Here is a 19360-nt window from a genome sequence, read left to right as displayed (position 1 = left end):
ACAGGAATAAAAGACTCCTGCAAAGAGTCAATACACCATTGAATTTCAGTGTAACACTGCATAAAGTTCACTGATAAGTTTCACACTCCAAACTGATTAATCTTCAAGAAACTGCTATTTGTGGCCCATTGTTTTGGTCAGCTTTTTCTCTTTTGCGACTAAAAGACCCAACTGTAGAGAAGGAAAGGTTTATTTGAGGGCTCACAGTTTCAGAGGTCTTAGTCCATAGAAGGCCGGCTCCATTTTCCTCAGGCCTTGAGGTGAGGCTGAACATCATGGTGGAAGAACATTGCAGCAGAGGGAAGCAACTCACATGGCAATCAGAAAAAAGGGAGAGGGGTCTGCACTTTTCCATATACAAAATATACGCCCCATAGTCACACCACAATGAACCACTTCTTTCAGCCACACCCCACCTGCCTTCAATTACCACCCAGTTAATCCTATTAGGAATAAATTAACTGATTGGGTTAAGGCTATAACCCAATCATTTCTTTTCCAAACCTTGCATTGTCTCACGTGAGCTTTTGGGGGACACCTCACTTCCAAACCATAACAGCCATAGTGGTTCAGGTCTATAATTTCAGCTATTCTGGAGGTTGAGGCAGGAGGATTGCAAGTTTGAGGCCAGCGTGGACAGCTGAGACTGTGTCTCAAAATATTAAAAAGGGCTGGAAATATAGCTCAGTAATAAGAGCACTTGCCTACCATGTGTAAGGCCCTTGGCCGGGAGGGAGTTTTCAGGGTGGTGGGGGGGAGAAGCCACTTGTTGAATTTGGCTGTGAAATCAAAGAATATCCATAATCATCTGAAATGGATTCCCTTATTCCAAGGACATAAACTGTGTGAAGCTAGATTTTCTTTTCCTCATTTTTTTTCAACCAAAACAACATATCAGATTGAATGTAGAAGCAGTTGTCTTTTAATAAGCCAGATATTAAAGAGACTTATAAATTTGTAAAACAATATCACCCATCTCACCAGATCTTTTTGTTTAGGAAAATGAAGTCATCTTGTTATATTAAAATAAAAGAACATTTTAAATTTTCTTGGTTTTAATTTCTAATACATTGAATATTGATAGAAATGTCAAATAAAAAACTTAAAAGTCTAAAATAGCCTGGCATAGTGGTGCACACCTGTAATCCCAGTGACTCCAGAGGCTGAGGCAAGAAGATCACAAGTTCAAAGCCAGCCTCAGCAACTTAGTGAGACCCTGTCTCAAAATTTAAAAGTACAAAGTAAAAAGGGCCGAGGATGTGACTCAATGGTTAAGCACCCTGGGTTCAATCCCCAGTACCAAAAAATAAATTATTAATAAAGTCTAAAGTAGTACTAAGACCAAAAATTTAAGGGCCCCTGGTCTGGCTTTCCCCCCTCGATAGATGTAATTATTGGGTAACACGTCAGCACTTTTGTTTGGATGTATTTTGTTTTATAATAAATTTATGTTTTCAAAATTTATTCTTTTGTTCTGCTTTTACTAACCTGTCTGTAAAATTTATTTTCAATTCTTATTTCTAATACATTTTTAAAAATTTCTTTTAGTTGTAATTGGACACAATACCCTTATTTTATTTATTTGTTTTTATGTGGTGCTGAGGATTGAACCCAGGCCCTTGCACGTGCCAGGCAAGCACTGTACCACTGAGCCACAACTCCAGGCCCTGTTTCTAATACATTTTATGCTGTATGTATTTCTTTGGACTTTTTTGTGTCTTTATATTTTTAAAAAATAATGACTATTTCAAGCATATAGAAAAGTACAGAAAAATAAGACAAAACAATATGTACCCTCTTTATCAAATATTAACATTTTGTCATATTTACTTGAGTTTTTGTTTTTTTAATAAAAATAGGTATAGTTGAAGCATCTTATACCTTTCCCTGACACCAGTTTGAAACCTCCCTCTTCAGATGCACCTGCTGCACTCAGGTTGAGGTTTAACATTTACTCTTTGTTGTTGTACAGTTAAATACCTATGCATGGACCCATAGACAACAAATTTGTAAATGTTTCAAAAATTTGCCTCATTTGCTCGTTATTAGCTTTAAAATTTATGCCTATAGATTTTATTTGTTCATTTTATACTGTGAATATGCCATAATTTATTCATAAATTCTTCTGCAGAGTCAGCAGTTTATAAAAATTTTATGTAACTTTCTTTTTGGTTTCCTTTAAGGTCAGAGCTTTGTGGATGTGTTTTATGGTTTTCACATGCATAGATTTTCCTAGGATTGTTTGCTGATATTGCATTTGGTCAGTGAACATGACCTGAATGACATCAATTTCCTGGATTTGTGTTGACTTCAGAAAAAAAGAGCAATTATCAACCAAAAAAAGAAGGGGAGGGGCAGGCTTGGTTTTAAGTAAAAGAAGCAAGAAAGCAAAGCTTTGGTAGGAAGGGATTTTACTATCTGAAGTAGTTTGTGTTTTTAATACTATACCAGGCTGGTTATTATTCTTTACAGTTAGAAAATGAGAAAGGAGTTAAAGGATATCTTCTGGTGGTCTTAGAAACATGGGAAACAAAAACAGGTGGAGAAAGGTTGTATTTACATTTAATTCTGCGTTGTCTCTTGCTGTTGCTTTGAAGAATCTGAGAGTTAGAAGTTTGTGAGTTAAGAGTAAGTTCTGCCTGAGCTATTCAATACAAAGTTCTTGGGATTTCATTCAATACCAAGTACAAAGTTCCTGAATACAGTATTCATTTCACAATGTAAAATGGGGTGTTGATTTAATCCACAGACTAAAGTTGTAGGAAATGGAAATTTGCTTACTTAACTCATATGAATTGTGTTGATAAATCATATAGGTTCTTCAGACCCATGCATTTACTCCTTGCCAGCTGTGCAAGTAAAAATATGGCCCTACTATCCTAACCCAAATGTGATGAGTTTTCTTCGGCGATCCCTTTGTTGCCAAGTATATAGTCAATATTTTCAAGATGTTTTGAACAGTTTAAAAGAATGTATATTTTCTACTTGTTAATTTAAATTTGTTAATTGATGCATTCCCAGTTCTCAAGCTGTATTTTTGGTTTAGGAAGTCTAGGGTGGGGCTCAGGATTTTCCACTTTGAACATATTTTCCCAGTGATGCTGATGCTGATGCTGCTGGTCTGGAGACCACACTTTAAAAATCATGCATTATGTTTTTCAGTTTGCTTTTCTTCTTTAAAATGATTTTTTTTGCAGTTTCTTGTGAAATGAATCCTTCCTATTTCCAAGCATTGCTAAATATTTACTAATTATTTTTATATCATTTCTATAAATTCTGTGAATTTAGGGGAGGGAAGGAGTGCAGCATGTGCTCAGAGTGCAGCATGTGCTCAACCTACTATGAATGCTCCCAAAATAAACCTAAAAAAGATAAAATGCCAGTTGGTTTTCATGGTGTTTCATTTTGTTTTTTCCCCTCCTCCTCCACCTCCCTCCCTTTACCCTTTTCTTTCTTGGTACTGGGAATTGAACCCAAAGGTGCTTTACCACTGAGCTACATCGTCAAACTCTTATTTTTCATTTTGAAACAGGGTCTCACTAAGTTGCCGAGGCCAGTCTTGAACTTTTCATCTTCCTGCCTCAGCCTCCAGAGTTGTTGGAATTATAGATGTGAGTCACCACACTCAGTTTGATGTTTCTTGATATTTCCTCTTTATGCTACTCCAAGAGTGTATTTATTTATTTATTAATTTTATTTGGGACTGGGGATTGAACTCAGAGGCGCTCAACCACTGAGCTGCATCCCCAGCCCTTTTATATTTTGAGACAGGATCTCTTTAAGTAACTAAAAAGTTTAACACAATATAAAACTCACTGTTTAGGGGCACTAGACAATAGACCACAGGGCTGTGGTGATAGAGAGAAGACAAAATGAGCTTTCCCACTCCCTAGAACCTCTGCCTAGAAGGGATGTCCAAAATATGATGTAGAGAAGGGGACATTAAATAGCAATGCAGTTCTACTGAGTTGAAGAGCCAGAGATCAGGGCTTGGGATAGCCAAAGTAGCAAAGGTCTGGGAAGAAGAATACTCAAGAGGAGGGAGCTTTAGGGAATACCAGAAATATTAATGGGAATCCCTTAAGTCCTTGGCTGAGTACAAATCTGCTTGTGCACTCTAGTGAAACCCCACAAAGTAGCTGAAACAACTTCCAGAGAAAGAAAAAAAATATTGCTCATGAACAATTCAACCAGTTACAAAACAATTTTGCTTATGAACAAATGATTTGATAACTTTGAATTGGTTCCTTAGGGCCTGTTCAACCTCATGTAAAAAATTAAACCTATCCTACTCCTGCAGAAAAAAAATAAGCATATGATTCTGAGCCAGGAGAGACAACATCAGAATACACATCACTATCCTGAATACCTCTTCTACTTCCTCCTCTGTGAGCCTTTATTTCTAATGATGGTAGTAGAATTCCAGCGGCAGTCTCTTGACCTTGGCAAATCATAGGCTTTATTGGACTCTTCTAATCTTAGTATGAAACCAAGACAAAGCCAGGCTGTATCTTGTTACAGATGATGTGAAGTGTGGGGAGTTAGCTGGAAGCAGGACTGATGACCAAGGTTCTCTGTCCCACTCCCCTGAGCCCTGAGGGTTTGTCAAGTGCTGACCACAGGCTTAAGAGGGGACAATGTCTGATCATGCAATTCATCCCAACGAAAATATTAAAAGCATGGATAATTGCCAGGGAAAATTCAATGAATTGTGCATTCTTGCCCTTGGCAAAATCATGTGCCAAACATAACTTTGAATTATTAGAATGAGTTACAATGTGGGATCATTTGTCTTTATGCTGGAAAAGAAATGAATCGCAGATTCAGTTACTACCATGCTCAGTACAGCCATAATCTTTCCTTTTACCTCAACTGTTCTGTTAAATGACCCTGACCATGAAAGAGCAAATAGGCATATGTTAGTGATATTCAGGTTTCCTGCAACCCTATTCTGCAATTTCAACAACAGCCAGGCCTGAGGAGTGCGTGAGAGCAGAGTTTTAAAAACTTCATTAAACACAGAGAAGAATGAATTTGCAATTCATAAGAGTTTAGATTTGATGTCTCTGCTTCCTTGAGAGTATATTTTTTATTAATTCGGCTTGTTCCCTGACCTGTCTGATAAGATCATATTTTACACACCTTCATCTTTATGGAGGTGGCTGAGGGATTCAAGGTTGAGGCATTCCAAATGAAACCTGGGAGGGAACTCACCAGTTACTGAATTATAAAGTGAGAGATGGGATTTGGCATGAAGCTGTTTTGTATACCAGGACCAAAAGAAAATGATTCATTTCTCAGTGGTTATAGATTGAGGGGTGACCTAACTGGGCCCTGGTGAACAGTAAGCTGAATGAGATAAAAATGTATTTGGTGTCTTAGACATTTTAAATGTTGAAGAAAAATCTTTGGCAGTTTGTAGTGAATTTTTAGGTGTTAAACATAAGCCTGGCCATTGGCTCTCCCCAGGGCACAGTCTACACAGGACAAGGGGCCTGCAGGCTCAGCTGGGGGTGGATGCTTGTGTTTGTCATGAGCTATGGCTGGACACTGTAACTATCTTCTAGAATTTTTCTGGAAATCAAGACCAGTAAAATCACCAGCCTTCATATACTGTCATCCTTGGTCACCACCCCAAATTTAAGGCCCCCCTGTGTCAGTCTCATTGCTTGTTAGCTCCTCACCTGCCTTTTATTGTCTGCTCTAAAACAGAGCTGGGGCCTTTCGACGTTTCTCCTTTTTGCTGGTGCACTATTAAGTTTCGTCAGTCGAATGTGTTGGAGGGACATGGCAGGGGCAGCTTCTCTTTCTTGTTCTGATGTTTTCCATCTACTTGCTCCCATGGTACAGCTGCCAGTAGTGTATGTGGAGGTATACATGGTTCTGCTTGCCCCTGTAAAGGTCAGCAGCCCCAAGCGAAGATCCTCCAGAGCTTTGTAGGCACCCTCATGGTCAACTTCCTCACCTTGTTCTGCCAACCTAAAGGTGTTTCCTAGTTTCCAGTGCAGTAGGCAGAGTAGTGGCCCAAAATGTTCATGTTGTAGTCTCCAGAACTTGTAACTGTGTTATGTTACATGGAGGAAGTAAGGTTTCAGATGGACTTAAGGTAACAAATTATTCTGGGTTATCTAGGTAGGCCCAAATATAATTACAAGAGTCCTTTAAATGTGGAAGAGAGAAGCAGAAAATTCAATCAGTTGATGAGAAATGTTAATGGAAGTGCTTTTGGAGTTGTTGTAATGTGAAGACTCAACCCACCATTGCTGATTTTTGAAGATAGAAGTGGGCCCACAGTAGCTAAAGATGTAGCAGCCATCTTGTGACCATGAAGCAGAGACCAAATAAAAATTGCAGAATAGGCCTTGAAACTTGATCCCACCCCTGTAACCTCTCATCTCGAGACTTCTGGGTATATAAAACAAAAACAACAAAAAAACCTCTAAAACCAAATACCATTGATCTTGTTTAAACCACTATAATGATTTGCAGCCAAAATCATTCCTGGTGTATTATACCAGGAAGAATCCAGTAGTCATTCCTTTGAGTTCCCATCTCGTATGAAGCCCAGTTTTCCAGTTCATTGTCATCAAATGATTATTACTTTGGTTTGCCTGTCTGACTTTCCCAATTCTTCAAGCTCCTTGGAGTCAAGGACCATTTTAACCAATTTGAGGACCTTGAAATCTACTGCCATGGCTGGCACATAATAGTAACTTAGTAATACTCAGTTAAATAAGCGAGTGCCTGGTTCAGTGTGGGCGGGTAGAGGATCATGAGGAGGGGGAGGCATTAGTGGCAGTGAGACTAGCGAAGAGGCTGTAGCGAATGAGAATCTAGGCAAGAGGCAGTGAGAGCCTGTTCCACAGCAGGACCAGCTCTGATGAGACAAAGGGACAGATTCAGAAGGGATGGCACCTGATAAGGGGTGGGTAAAAGGATGAAGGAAGAGAAGGACCCAAGATATGTGGTAGGTTTGGGCATCCACTAGCTGTGGTGTGTGGCAACTTCGAACATGTCAGTGGCCCTGACATGTTGAAACTTGATCCCACCCCTGAGAAATATGAAATGTGAAAAGTAGGAATGGCAGTGATATACACTTCTTGGGCTTTTTGTGGGAAGTAAATAACTTAGCATGTGAAAATTGGTTATGGTAGTGTCTGGCATAGAGCAGGTATTCAATATGTTATCAGTTCTCATGATCACCATCAATACTGGGGCAGGAAAGCTGGAATGTGGGGAGGCTATTGAGAGAGGAAGGTGAGATGAGCAGAAGGAGACCCCAGGAGGAAGGAAGTAGGACAGTCAGATTGCTAATAGAGTGAATTCAGGATGTGCACCTCCTTCCATTCCCTGGAAAGAAAGAATTCATTTAAAGTGGGACTGAAGGTCATTTAATGAGCTCAAGAGAAATGGGGATTAGAGACAGCCTGCTTTTATTCAAGACTTGTGTCAACTAGTTATACTACTTTGATTATTGTTTTAAACATGTCCCAGGGAGTTGGGGTATGAAAAGAAGAGTTAGGATGCTCATTTTTATTGTGAAAGTTGGAGGCTATTCTGGGGCACAGAAGGAGTCTCAGGAGGTTTGTTCCTAACAGATTTCTTCAACAGTTAATGAAGTTAATAGTGGAAGAGGCACAATGGAGAGTCATCAGCCTGCAGGTGGTAGAGGATGCTGCCTGACTAGCAGGTAAAAAGGGGAGCAGAGACCCTCTCACACTGCTGCAAGCAGGGTCCTTGCATAAGGTGACACGGGGACAATGATGAACACTCCCTCTTACTGGGGGAGGGTCAAGTGTTTTGCACATGCAACTTTCATCCCCAAAAGTTCTCTTCAAGAAGGAGATATTCTTCTGCTCACTTTAAGGATGAGAAAACTTTAGAATTGATGAGATAAAGTGACATTTCCACCAACCAGGAGGAGATAGAACTAGGAATTCTGGCTATTTCCAGAATTGGCCATGTTCTTACCAGGGTACAGACCATGACACTGCTGCTCTGAACATTTCATTTGGGGAGAGTTTGGGCCTGCATTACGGGAGGTGTTTTTCAGCTCATACTCAGCCTGAACATGTACTTACCACCAGGAAGAGCAGTGTAAAGTTCTTCATTATGCCTATCACAGGCTGAAGATGGAGGAGCCAAGAGGACACAGCTATAGCTAAGGGCCAGGGGTGGGGGGAAACTTCACACTGCATGTGATGGCTACTTTTATGTCAATTTAACTGGGCCCTGGGGTACCCAGATATTTGGGGTGCTCAAACATTATACTAGATATTTCTGTGAGGTTTTTTCAGGATATGATTAACATTTAATCTGCTAGATTTAGTCAAGCAGATTGCTCTTCCTAATGTGATGGGCCCCATCCAGTCAGTTGAAGACCCCATAGAACCAAAAGGCTGATCTCTCATGAGCAAGAAGGAATTCCTTCTACTTGGCTGCTTTCAAACAGTAACACTGGCTTTTTCTGCCCTCAAGACTTGAACAGAAACTAACCCTTCCTCAGTCTCTAGCTTGCAGATTCACCCTGCAGACCTTGGGACTGTCAGCCTCCTTAATCACATAAGCTAACACACACACACACACACACACACACCTGAGACTATTGGCTCTAATTCTCTGGGGATCCCTGATAACTATGCTATAGTGCCTTCTGTGTCCATGCCAACAATGATTGGTAAAGGGCTTTCTCCTTCAAAATGCAATGGATGGAGAGATCATATTTACAGCAATCTGTGGGCTTGGAGCAGATATTAGTTATTCCTTGCATTTAGTATTATGGACTGTGATTCAAGGAAAGGGACCAGTCAAGGTAGCCAGCATTCCATGTGCAGTGCAATTGACATGGTCTTGCATCAAACACAGGCACTAGCACCAGACTGCCATCCCAGTCCCTGTAAAGACTCCATGGATCACACTAATGTTTGTATCAGGCTGGATGTTCTGCCCTCACCCAACACAGTGGAGAGGGAAAGGGGAGAGTGCGTATCATACAGAACATATTTGGCATGAAATGTAAACCCAAAGCGAACCTTAAAGAGAACCTTAAAGCTGTTCATAATTCCTAGCAAGGAGAGTTTGGAAATTACCAACTGAGTTCACCCCACCATAGATTATATTTATCTTTTGCTGTATATAATTACGAATGGGTGGTATTAATAATAAGGGTGAACCTTAATTGAATGATTGCTATGTTCTAGCTTCCAGGCTGAGTACTTGAAGTGTGTCATTTCATTTAACCTTCACACTAAATTAAGTTACTTCTCATGTAATCCCATTCTATGAATGAAAAAACTGAGGTTCAGAGAGACTCATTGACTTGCCCATGGTCTCACAGCTACAGAGTGGTCCAAGCAAGGTTTTACTAGGCAGTGTGACAGTAAAGCCTGTGCTCCCCAAGATTAATGTGGTTATTCTCATCTGGTTCTTTAGGCTGGTTTCATAAAGTTAAAAAGCCTCTTCAGGTTCCTGAAAGGGGTGGCCTACAACTGACAAATGTAGTCAAGATTTGTATGTCCTGGCTGCCTGATCTGGTGCACAGCTTGTTTATTAATTGCAGCCGTATCCAAGCTTGTCTCCTGACTGGGTGTGCCATCTTCTTAGATGACAGTTCCCACTAACAGTAACATTTGCTGCCACTCAGGATATCAGCATTGTAACCAGACCTCCTCTAAGTGTCCATGCTTTGATTTAAATCCTTGTTCTGCCCCTCAAACTCTGTGGCAATGGCAAAGTGTCCCGGCCTTTGCATCTGTCTAGTAGGGATTCTAGCACTTTCTCATAGTCACTGTGAGGAATGAAGGAGGTGCTCAGTGAGTGTTCATCTCCCTGAGAAAGAGCTGTCACCTCTTGGGCCTGTCTCTTTATTATCATCACCAAACTCTTGGAGGCATCTTAGAGTTTTTCTAATACACAAGCACAGAACCCTGCAGTTCAACTGAACAAATATTTGTTGAGTATAAATGTGTCGAGTATAAATGGGATGCTAAACAAGATGCAGTAGGCCTGGGGGTTCCCGAGTGTTCCCAGCTCCTCGGGTAGGATTTGCACAGTGGGTGCAAATTTTTGTTCCTGTTCTATCCTTCCTTGGTGTAGACTTGCAGGGCAGATCAGAAGCTCTGAAGGAACTGAGAGCTGGATGGATTTTCCCGTTAGGTCTTGACAACCTGTCTAACCTCACTGCAGAGATGCATCTAACAGTCTTTCTGGGTGGCTGGTGGCTCATATCCTAGAGCATGAATTTTGGAAAGAACCCTCCTAGTGATTAATAAAAAGAATTCCAGTCTTCTGCAACTTGAGGTGATGAGGGTAGCATTTTCTTCAGCACTAGGAAGGAGGCATTCAGATAAAGAAGTTTCTGGGCTTCCTGATTATCTTTTCCACCTTTTCTCTTGTTTATTATCTCAGAAGACCCCAAAGGGACATGGAAGACTCTTGACTCCTCCAGGAAGAAGAGACAAGCCAGCACCTGTTCTGAGGGCTGCTTGGGTGACTTCTGGTTATGTCAAAGGTGTTTGCTCAAGAACAAGCTGTTTGCTCTTCATCCTGACATCTGCTAAGTCCAGGTGCTTGAGCTATTTTTGGTAGCTAACTTCAGGAATTACTTCCCACCCTCCCTAAGCCTATAATTGCTCTGAACCTCTCTCTGTGTGTGTGCATGTGTGCTTCATAAGTCGTGTGCTGCAAAAGCTTGCTCAGTGATAATAAGCTTGATTTGAAGTCTTAAAGCACTCCCTGCCTGATTGTCTGCCCTTTCTTATGTCTGCCTGCTCTTCTTTAACCACCAGAGGATAAAGTCTTTGAGGAAGTCAATTGCTTTGAGGAAAGCCTGGTCTGAACGTGCCCTTCTGGTTGTTCTTGACTCTCTGGGTGCCCCAGGGTGACAGGCGGACTCCCACAGGATCTGAAGAAGCATCAGGAAAAAGCAGCCTGTGTTTTTGCACTTCTTGTAATGCCAATGTTCTTCTCCTTTTGAAATGAACTGTAAGAAAGGTCAGAAGCCAGACCAAGAAGAGAAAAATAACTGGAAAATAAGGAAAACTGAGCAAGAGATCAAAGATTTAAGTAGTTATAGCAACACATTTTCTTTTCTCAGTTAGATACAAGAAAGAATTGCCTCCCCCCAGGATAAGAAACCATAAATGGGACTGAATTCTAAGGAAGAAAGATGTCATTCAGGGCAGCAGCAGCAGCAGCAGCAACCACACAATGTCTTAGAAGGTCTGACCTCACAGCAAATACATCCTCACTTAGGTGTTATCACATCTGTAGGACATATGCAGCCTCAGCCTTTAAGCTGCTGACCGGAAATCACCAAGGTGTCCTGCAGCGCCAGGCTTCAAGTCCAGAGTTCCGTCACTTCCCTGGGAACTCTGGAACCCTGGGTTGTTCTGTTCTCCTGTTGTGATTAATAGGCTCTGGAGCGATGTCAGAATGACATGATTTGGGGCTGCTTATTTTCCAGAGTTGTCTAGATACATAGGGTTTCCTGTGTGGAAGCTCTGCACTTCGAGCAACATGCAAGACAGTACAAGTCTAAGTCGCGTCAGTCTTCTTACCATCCTCGTCATTCTCACAGGATCACTGAATTTTTCCAGCTCTGGAGATGGATCCTTGGGGTATCTCACATATCCTGTCACTAGAGGGAGGCAGTGGACAATGCATGTAAGCAAACTTGGTCTTGGAAGGAAAGTATATTTTTCTTGTAAATCATGCTTAGTGATTTAAGATAGATAAGCAAAGGTTTGTATTGGGGACTGATTACTGTAGCCATCAGGGCTTTTGAACAGTAGCTATGGCCCCCCAAATGAGCACAACAAACTAACGGCCACACATGAATTCTCTCCCTTGACTCTGCCTTCTATCCCTGCACGGTTCTACCTGTAGCTATTTCTGTTTTTGCTGAGGTGCAGTTTCCCCTTCGTTCTCCCCTTTCCATTTCATGAGTCATCTGAGCTAGTGCCAGGAGGGATTTCCTGCACCCCCATGCCATGAGTGCTGCTGCCTGGGGCACCTTCACATCCCTTGCTCAGTTGCAGCCACCTGTTTGATTTCTGTGTATGCAGACCACTCTGGCTATTTCTAAGGCTTTTTTTATCCTAATTTTGAGAAAAGAGATTTGTTCTCTTTGCATTCTTCTAAAATTCCACATCTACCTTAGAATATCTTCTTCCATGGAGAAAGAATGCAGGCCAGGATTTCCCACCCAGTGAATACCAACCCATTAGTGAATAGTTAGTAGCTAGTTGGCCCCTCTGAACCTTTGAGGGCTAATAAAAACCACCATGTTTACCTCCCAGGTAAAGACTCTAGCTGGTTGTCCTGGAGAAGCCACATAGTCCATTTTTCCCCAACTCAAGCATTCCTGGAGTTAGTCCAAAGGCAGTCAGGTGCATCAGCTCTCTGTGTGCTGACTGCTCTTTCCCACCAGGTGCAAGGGATTCTCCAGCTCAAGGGGATTCTTCTGTGGCTTCCCTGGGAAGCAACATGGGCTCTGCCTTAGTCTGTTTTGGCTGCCTTAACAAAGTGCCACAGACTGGGCAGTTTACAAACAACCTAAACTTATTTCTAGTAGTTCTGGATGCCAGACATCCTAGACCAGGGTACCCGCATGGTCAGATTGGGGTGAGGGCCAACCTGGGTTACAGATGGCCCACTGTTTATATCCACGAATACGGATATCTTAGCTCCCTTCTCTACATGGTGGAGGAGTGAGACAGCTCTTTGAGTCCCTTTTACAAGGACACTAATCCCATTCAGGAGGACTCAACTATCATGACCTAATGACCTCCCCAAATCAACACTACCATGTCACATGGGGATAGAATCTTAACACATGAATCCCTGGAGACACAGATACTTAGTCTATAAAAGGCTCCACTGCACAGGAAGGATGGTTCTCTTTGTCTTTATGTTCCCTCTGGTAAAAGTGGCCCAGTGTTGCTTGAGCCTTCCTGAGCTGTGGGGCTCACCTTCCTCTCAGTTGCCTCCCTCACCTTCAGGGCTGATTGGAGGTGGATTCACACCACATGGTGGCCCAAACACTTTCATCTTGAGAATCTCTGCTCTGCTACAACAACCAAAGACCAAACAGCTGTGCTTGATTCCCTTTGCCTTAGGTTGAGTCCTACTATCCTTTAGCCCTCTGAAAATGGACTGTGTGCTAGGCATATCTAAATATTTTAAAGTCCATCAGGAGATACACAGTGAGTCCTTCCCAGGACACACTCTGTGCATGTAGATCACCGTCAGCCCTGTCCCATGACTCCTGAACATGTCTGAGCCCCAGGGGTGGACAGTGGAGAATTCTGGCTGAGATGAGATCTGCTTTAGTTGAAAAGAATTGTCATTGTCCCTATATCTTTCTCTCGCTCTGTCCTTCATGGTTCTTCTTTCTTCTTCTGTACTTCCCTCCCTCAATCTCTTTCTTTCATTCTAAATACTACCATGTGCTCAGAACTGACGGAGCACCAAAAGGTCCCAGGGTTTTCTTAAAGGGTCTCTTCCAGCCAAATGTGGGGCAACCTGATCATCAAAATTAACAGGAACCATATTATAGTTAGGATGTAAGTTGTCCCCCAAAAGCTCATGTGTGAGACAATGCAAGAAAGTTCAGAGAAGAAACAATTGGGTATGAGAGCCTTAACCCAATTAGTGAATTAATCACCTGTTGGGATTAATTGAATGGTAACTGAAAGCAGGTAAGGTGTGGCTAGAGGAGGTGGGTCTCTGGGGGCGTGGCTTTGGGGTGTAACTTTTGTATCTGGCAAGTGGAGCCTCTCTCTCTCTGCTTTCTGATCATCATGTGGGCTGCTTCCCTCTGTCACATTCTTCTGTCATGATGCCCTCCCTGCCTCACCTTGAGCCCCTAGGAATGAAGCCTGCCGTCTATGGATTGAGACCTCTGAAACCATGAACCCTCAAATGAACGTTTCCTCTCCTAAAATTGTTCAGTTTGGGTCTTTTAGTCACAGCAGTGAAAAACATGACTAAAATAAATAGTTATGGCTAATAACTCATTGCATTAAATAAGAACATATCAGGCTACATTTATACTAAATACAAGGGGAATGGGAAAAGAGAAGGCCCTTCTTTGTAGAAGAAAGCCAACTAAAAAACATGGAGGAATGATAGAATTACAAAGCAGAATTTCAACCACCATAGTAATAATTCTGGCAAGAATTTTTTTAAAGAATTTTTAATAGGTACTGCGCAACCACTGGGTGAAAAGTTGGGGAAGAGAATATTTGCAGATTCAAAGTATCTTCCCATAGATTATTTTCTTATTGCAAAGGAAAAAGTAACTTTTTGTGGTAGAAAAAATCTGGCAGATGTCATCTTAACTAAGTGATCAAACTTAACATAAGTAATAGACTAATCGACACCAATCATCTGGTGTGATTTATGAGGACACAACACCTCCTGTGTAAACTTTCTGCCCAAACTGCTGAATACAAATCTAATCAAGAAGAAACAAATAAATTGAAACTTGAGGGACATAATGAAAAACAATTGACCTGGATTCTTTTATTTTTTTTTCCTTCAGTACTGGGGATTGAACCAGCTACACCTCCAGATCTTTTTAATTTTTATTTGGAGACAGGTTCTAATTGTTCACTAACTTCAAATTTGTGATCCTCCTGACTCAGCCTCCTGAGTAGCTGGGATTACAAGTGTGCACAACCTCACCTGGTTGACCTGGGTTCTTTAAAAAGTTAATATCAATCGAGGCATGGTGGCACACACCTGAAATCTCAGCAGCTCGGAAGGCTGAGGCAGGAGAATTGTGAGTTCAAAGCCAGCCTCAGCAAAAGCAAGGTGTTAAGCAACTCAGGGAGACCCTATCTCTAAATAAAATACAAAATAGGACTGGGGATGTGGCTCAGTGGTTAAGTGCCCTTGAGTTCAATCCCTGGAACTCTCCCCTGCCAAAAAAAAAAAAAGTCAATATCATAAACTACAAAAAATCTGAACTATCCCAGATTAAAAGAGATTAGAAAGACATTCAACCAAAGGCAGTGTGATCCTTGATCAGCTGGTAAATAGAGGGGGGAAAGATTAGGACAGTTGAGGACATTTGAATGTGGACTACATTAGTAGTATATAAATGTTAAAATCATAATTTAGATAATAAGAAAAATATTAAAGTGAAATAAAATATTATTCATATGTCACAGAATAACATCTGTGTTGTTCTAAACTTCTCCATGTGTTATGGCGTGGTAAATAGTCCTGGATCCTTACTCCTTGTCTGATGTTCTTTCAGTTTATTTCCTTGACTTCTCTGTTAAAGTAACTCAGAAAGAAATGAAGAAAAATAGTCCAGAAATGGCAGTTGGAAGGCACCATAATGTTTCCCTTTGGGACAATTGTGGAAGACCTACAGGCCTGGATGGCAAGGGCCATTTTTGTTTTAACTGGCAGGAGCCTATATGGCACTGGTTTGGGTTAAGTCACTTATATTTCCTTTGGGTTATGAAAGTTTTCTTATTTGAAAAGTGTGGAATTTCCTTTCTTTGCTCATTCTACCTCTGTGCCCAGAGCAGGAGCCTAGATCCAGGGGGCTCCATAACGGTTTATGAAGATTGTGTTGCACCTTGGGTTACACCACAGGCAGAGAGGCCTGTGGTCCTTTGCCAAGAGGAGAAAAATTGTTACTAACTTTAAATTATTCTTAGTATTCAAGTTCCAACAGTCAATAGACCTGAAGGAGTATAGCTGATTTAATAAATAACAGAATTGGAAAGAATAATTATGTAAGAACTTTTTTTTCTTCTGCCAAATGCAAACCTTTTCTTGGCTTTGGAGTGGTTTTTTAGGTTTGGTTTTGAGTAGGAGAGTAGATAAATTGAATTTGATGTCAGGAGTATTTCAGAGAAAGTATCACTCTATCAGAGCCAAGCCCAGGTTTGGGAGGATGTTAACAGAGCCTCTAGAAAAGTCTGGGTGACCCCTGAGCACAGGAACCTGGGCTTGCCTACCTGTGGTGTAGTTCAAGGACAACATGGCTTCTCAGAGCTCTGCATGGGCAGCCTGGCCCAAGAAATGAAGTCACAGCTGACAGTGGGACATCCAGAGGGCTCTGGGACAGCCTCATGCAGCCCTGGCATCCCTCTCAGCACAAAGGTCCCTGCACCTCATGGAGGGGGCAGGGTGAGGCTGAGAGAGGCTGGCAGTGGGCATGGGGAAGGCAAATGTGCATGTACTTTTATTTAAATTTAACAAGATTAAATTCCCTAGCAGTGCAGAATGGGGGCTCAGATTCAGAAGTTAATTTCATCTATGTAGAATTAATGTTACACTTTGACAGTCTGAACCTGAAAGTTGAATGGCTATGGCATGAACAAATGAGCAGGAATTGTTCTGGTGTTACCCACAGCAGATAGTATGTGGCGACCCTGGGATTGTTTTGGATTACACAATATCTCAGGACATTGGTCTCTGTGAGACTGGCCCTTTATTTCAGCCTGGTTCTCCTGGTTCCCCTGGGATTCCTGACACAGACAAAGGCTGTGGTGGATCCTCCTACCCTTTCCAGTTCAGTCTGCACCTGCTACCCTGAGCTGCAAAACAATAGTGGTGATGGTGAGACCCCGGGGTCACAGGGACCTGAGAATGCCCACAGGGAAAGCCAAACACAGTACTTAAGAAACTGGAGGTGCTCTTCCATCCCGGATGTCAGAGCACCTGTGGTACATTTTCTTTCAGTCTCAAAAAGCCTGAATAGCCTTCCTGGCTAGTAGGGAGGAGGAGTCGCAGTGAGCCTGGAGCATCCAGGGGTAAGAGGCACTGGCTGCAGCTGCACGCTCCCCCCTCCCCTGCACTTTGCAGGATTTCTTTAGAGTACAAAAGGCTGTGCTGGAAGGCTCCCCGCTTGGAAAAGTCACCAGCTGAGCTGTGGGGGCCCTTTGGAAGTTATAAAGAAATCACACAGGTAAGTGTGACCTTTGAAGACACAAGGAGGTTACCTGGGAGTCTGTAGCTTTAGGAGTCTTAGGAAGACTGCAATTCAGTCTGTATCCTGTGGCTTTGAGTTTTAAATCCTAAATAATAATCCATCCATTACCTGAGAGAGTATCTGTTCCAGGAAATAGAATGTACCATTTGAGGGAGGAATAGGGGTTGGGAGGGTGCCCCCTTCATTTCCAGAAGTTTTATCTAAATGGCTTAAGGATGGTAAGGATGGGGAACTGGCTTTTAGGGGTTTCAGTGGTCAGATGACTGCTTTATTTCTAGGGACTTTTACTCCCTCTACTCCTTGGCACTTTGCTGTCCTCAGTGCATGCCCCACATGGTGACAGGTCGGTCCAGCCTGACTGACCTCATCTCTTAAAGGAGGGGGCAGCCCTCTCCAGTGACACAAAAGAGAGTGTCCGGCTCCTATCCTAGAGAGGGTGTTGGGTATGGGACACAGGCCAGCAGCCAGTAGAAAAATGGGAATGGACATGGGGCTGGTGGAAAGCACGAGGGGAAATGGGGTAAAAGATTTAGCTCATTATAAAGGACATACCCATGACATGCAAGTACAATAGAGCAGGACAAATGGAACAATATGTAGGGATAAGAAGAGCAAGTGCAGATGCAGTTTACCTCCCAAATCTGGGGCAGTTAGGACAAAAAAATCATGTATAATAATGGTCAAAGTTATTTCTATGTGTTAATAAGAAAAGCTAATTTCTCATGTCATGTAGGCAAAAGGCACTGTTTAGGCACTTCACAGGGATGGTTTTATTTTATCCTTACAAGAGCTCTGTGAGGAGGTACTGACTTACACCCATTTTCCATATGAGAGGACAGGGAGAGATTCAGTGGTAAGTGGGGACTTGGTTATAACAACTGACTTCACATCCCAAAACTTTAAACCCTCAACCTAATGCCATACTGCCTCAGTATAGGGAAAAGTGAATGCACCGCTCATTTTGCCCTCAGCATCAAGTCAAAATCTAGACAGGAGTCCTCCAGTGGACCAGCAAACCAACCCTGATTCCCTTCAGTCCACCTATACATGGAGAGTGGATAGCCCGTCTCAGGGAGCATGAGGAATCTCTATTTCAGCAGGTTACTTAGAGAGGCAGAGGGGCAGGGAATACTTGCTATCTAACCTTCATATTTTGCTAATCCTAGTAATGGGTCCAGAATTAAAGACAGTTATGTTGAAAAACTAGGTGCAAGGGGGAAATGGTTTCCTTTAACCAGATATTGTGTCATTTTATCTGATGCATCTCAGGTGCCCTCCTTCTCTTGGCCTCTCCTGCCTCCAAGAGTCAAGGCTTATGCCATTGTCGCTGCTGCAGGAATGCATGATTTTGGCAAGGCTATGATGTGGGGCTGATGCCCAGTCTCTCTCTCCTTCTAGCACTTCTGGGCATAAATGAACATCAAGCTATAGGGTGTAGGAATCTGACTTCCTCATGGGCAATCAGCAATTTGATGCAACTCAGAAATTGGTCAATGAGACTCAAGATGGGTAGATAAATCCCCTCTCCATTCTTGTCTTTGATGGACAGTCTGGTGGTACATTATGTTCCTTTGTGTGGCTTGGCTAGGGGTGACCTGTGTGGCTAAGCAGGTACATTTGTCAAGAAATAGCTGCATCTCATTGAAACTTGTTGGGAAGCAGCAGATAGCATTATAAGATATCAAATTGCAATGACTCCCCATCCTTCCCTGAGTTTCTTTCCTTTTTCCTTCCTTTCAGTGCACTTAGCTCTTAGTCCTTTCAAGGAATTCAGACTGGGAGTCATTGAACATGGGTGTTAGAGTTCAAAATGAATTTGCTTCTGAACTTTTCCTCTAGGTTACTGTCCTATACCATTCAGTTTTAAGGTAAAATTTCTTTGTCTATGGACCTGACTGTCCAAGAAGCAGAGCCCAGTGGTTCTAACATGGAAGGTGTATACTCTGCTCATGGGGCCTGCTTACCACTCTCTATGACAAGTTTGATTGGGCTGGGTAATCCAGAACCAAAGGATCATGATTTTGGCTACCATCTTTCTTTTCTTACTCTATCCTGCCTTGATGGCCCCATCTTTTCTCTTTTGTCTGTGCACTAGTAGGCATGCCTTCAGCCTTCACATATTATTGTACTGAGATGATCCAAATTCCTCTGGCCGAGCCTTATGTCTCTATTTCCTTATAAGCTAAACGGTGACTCAGTCCCCCAGGACTGCAAATCTCTGTTGTGAATTGGTGGTATTAGAAAGTTATGGCCATAACTTTCCATTCTAATCACTCTGAATGAGTTCCCTTGCTCTGATGTAGCTGCCAAATTCCTGTGGGACTTTTCACAGATGAATTCCAGACAGCTGAGCATCTTGTCAACAAACAGAGAAATAAGATCTGGAACCTCACTAGATTAAGA

The sequence above is a fragment of the Callospermophilus lateralis genome, chromosome 3, assembly GCF_048772815.1.
Source record: "Callospermophilus lateralis isolate mCalLat2 chromosome 3, mCalLat2.hap1, whole genome shotgun sequence".
Taxonomy (NCBI): domain Eukaryota; kingdom Metazoa; phylum Chordata; class Mammalia; order Rodentia; family Sciuridae; genus Callospermophilus; species Callospermophilus lateralis.
Note: the sequence above shows the minus strand (reverse complement) of the source record.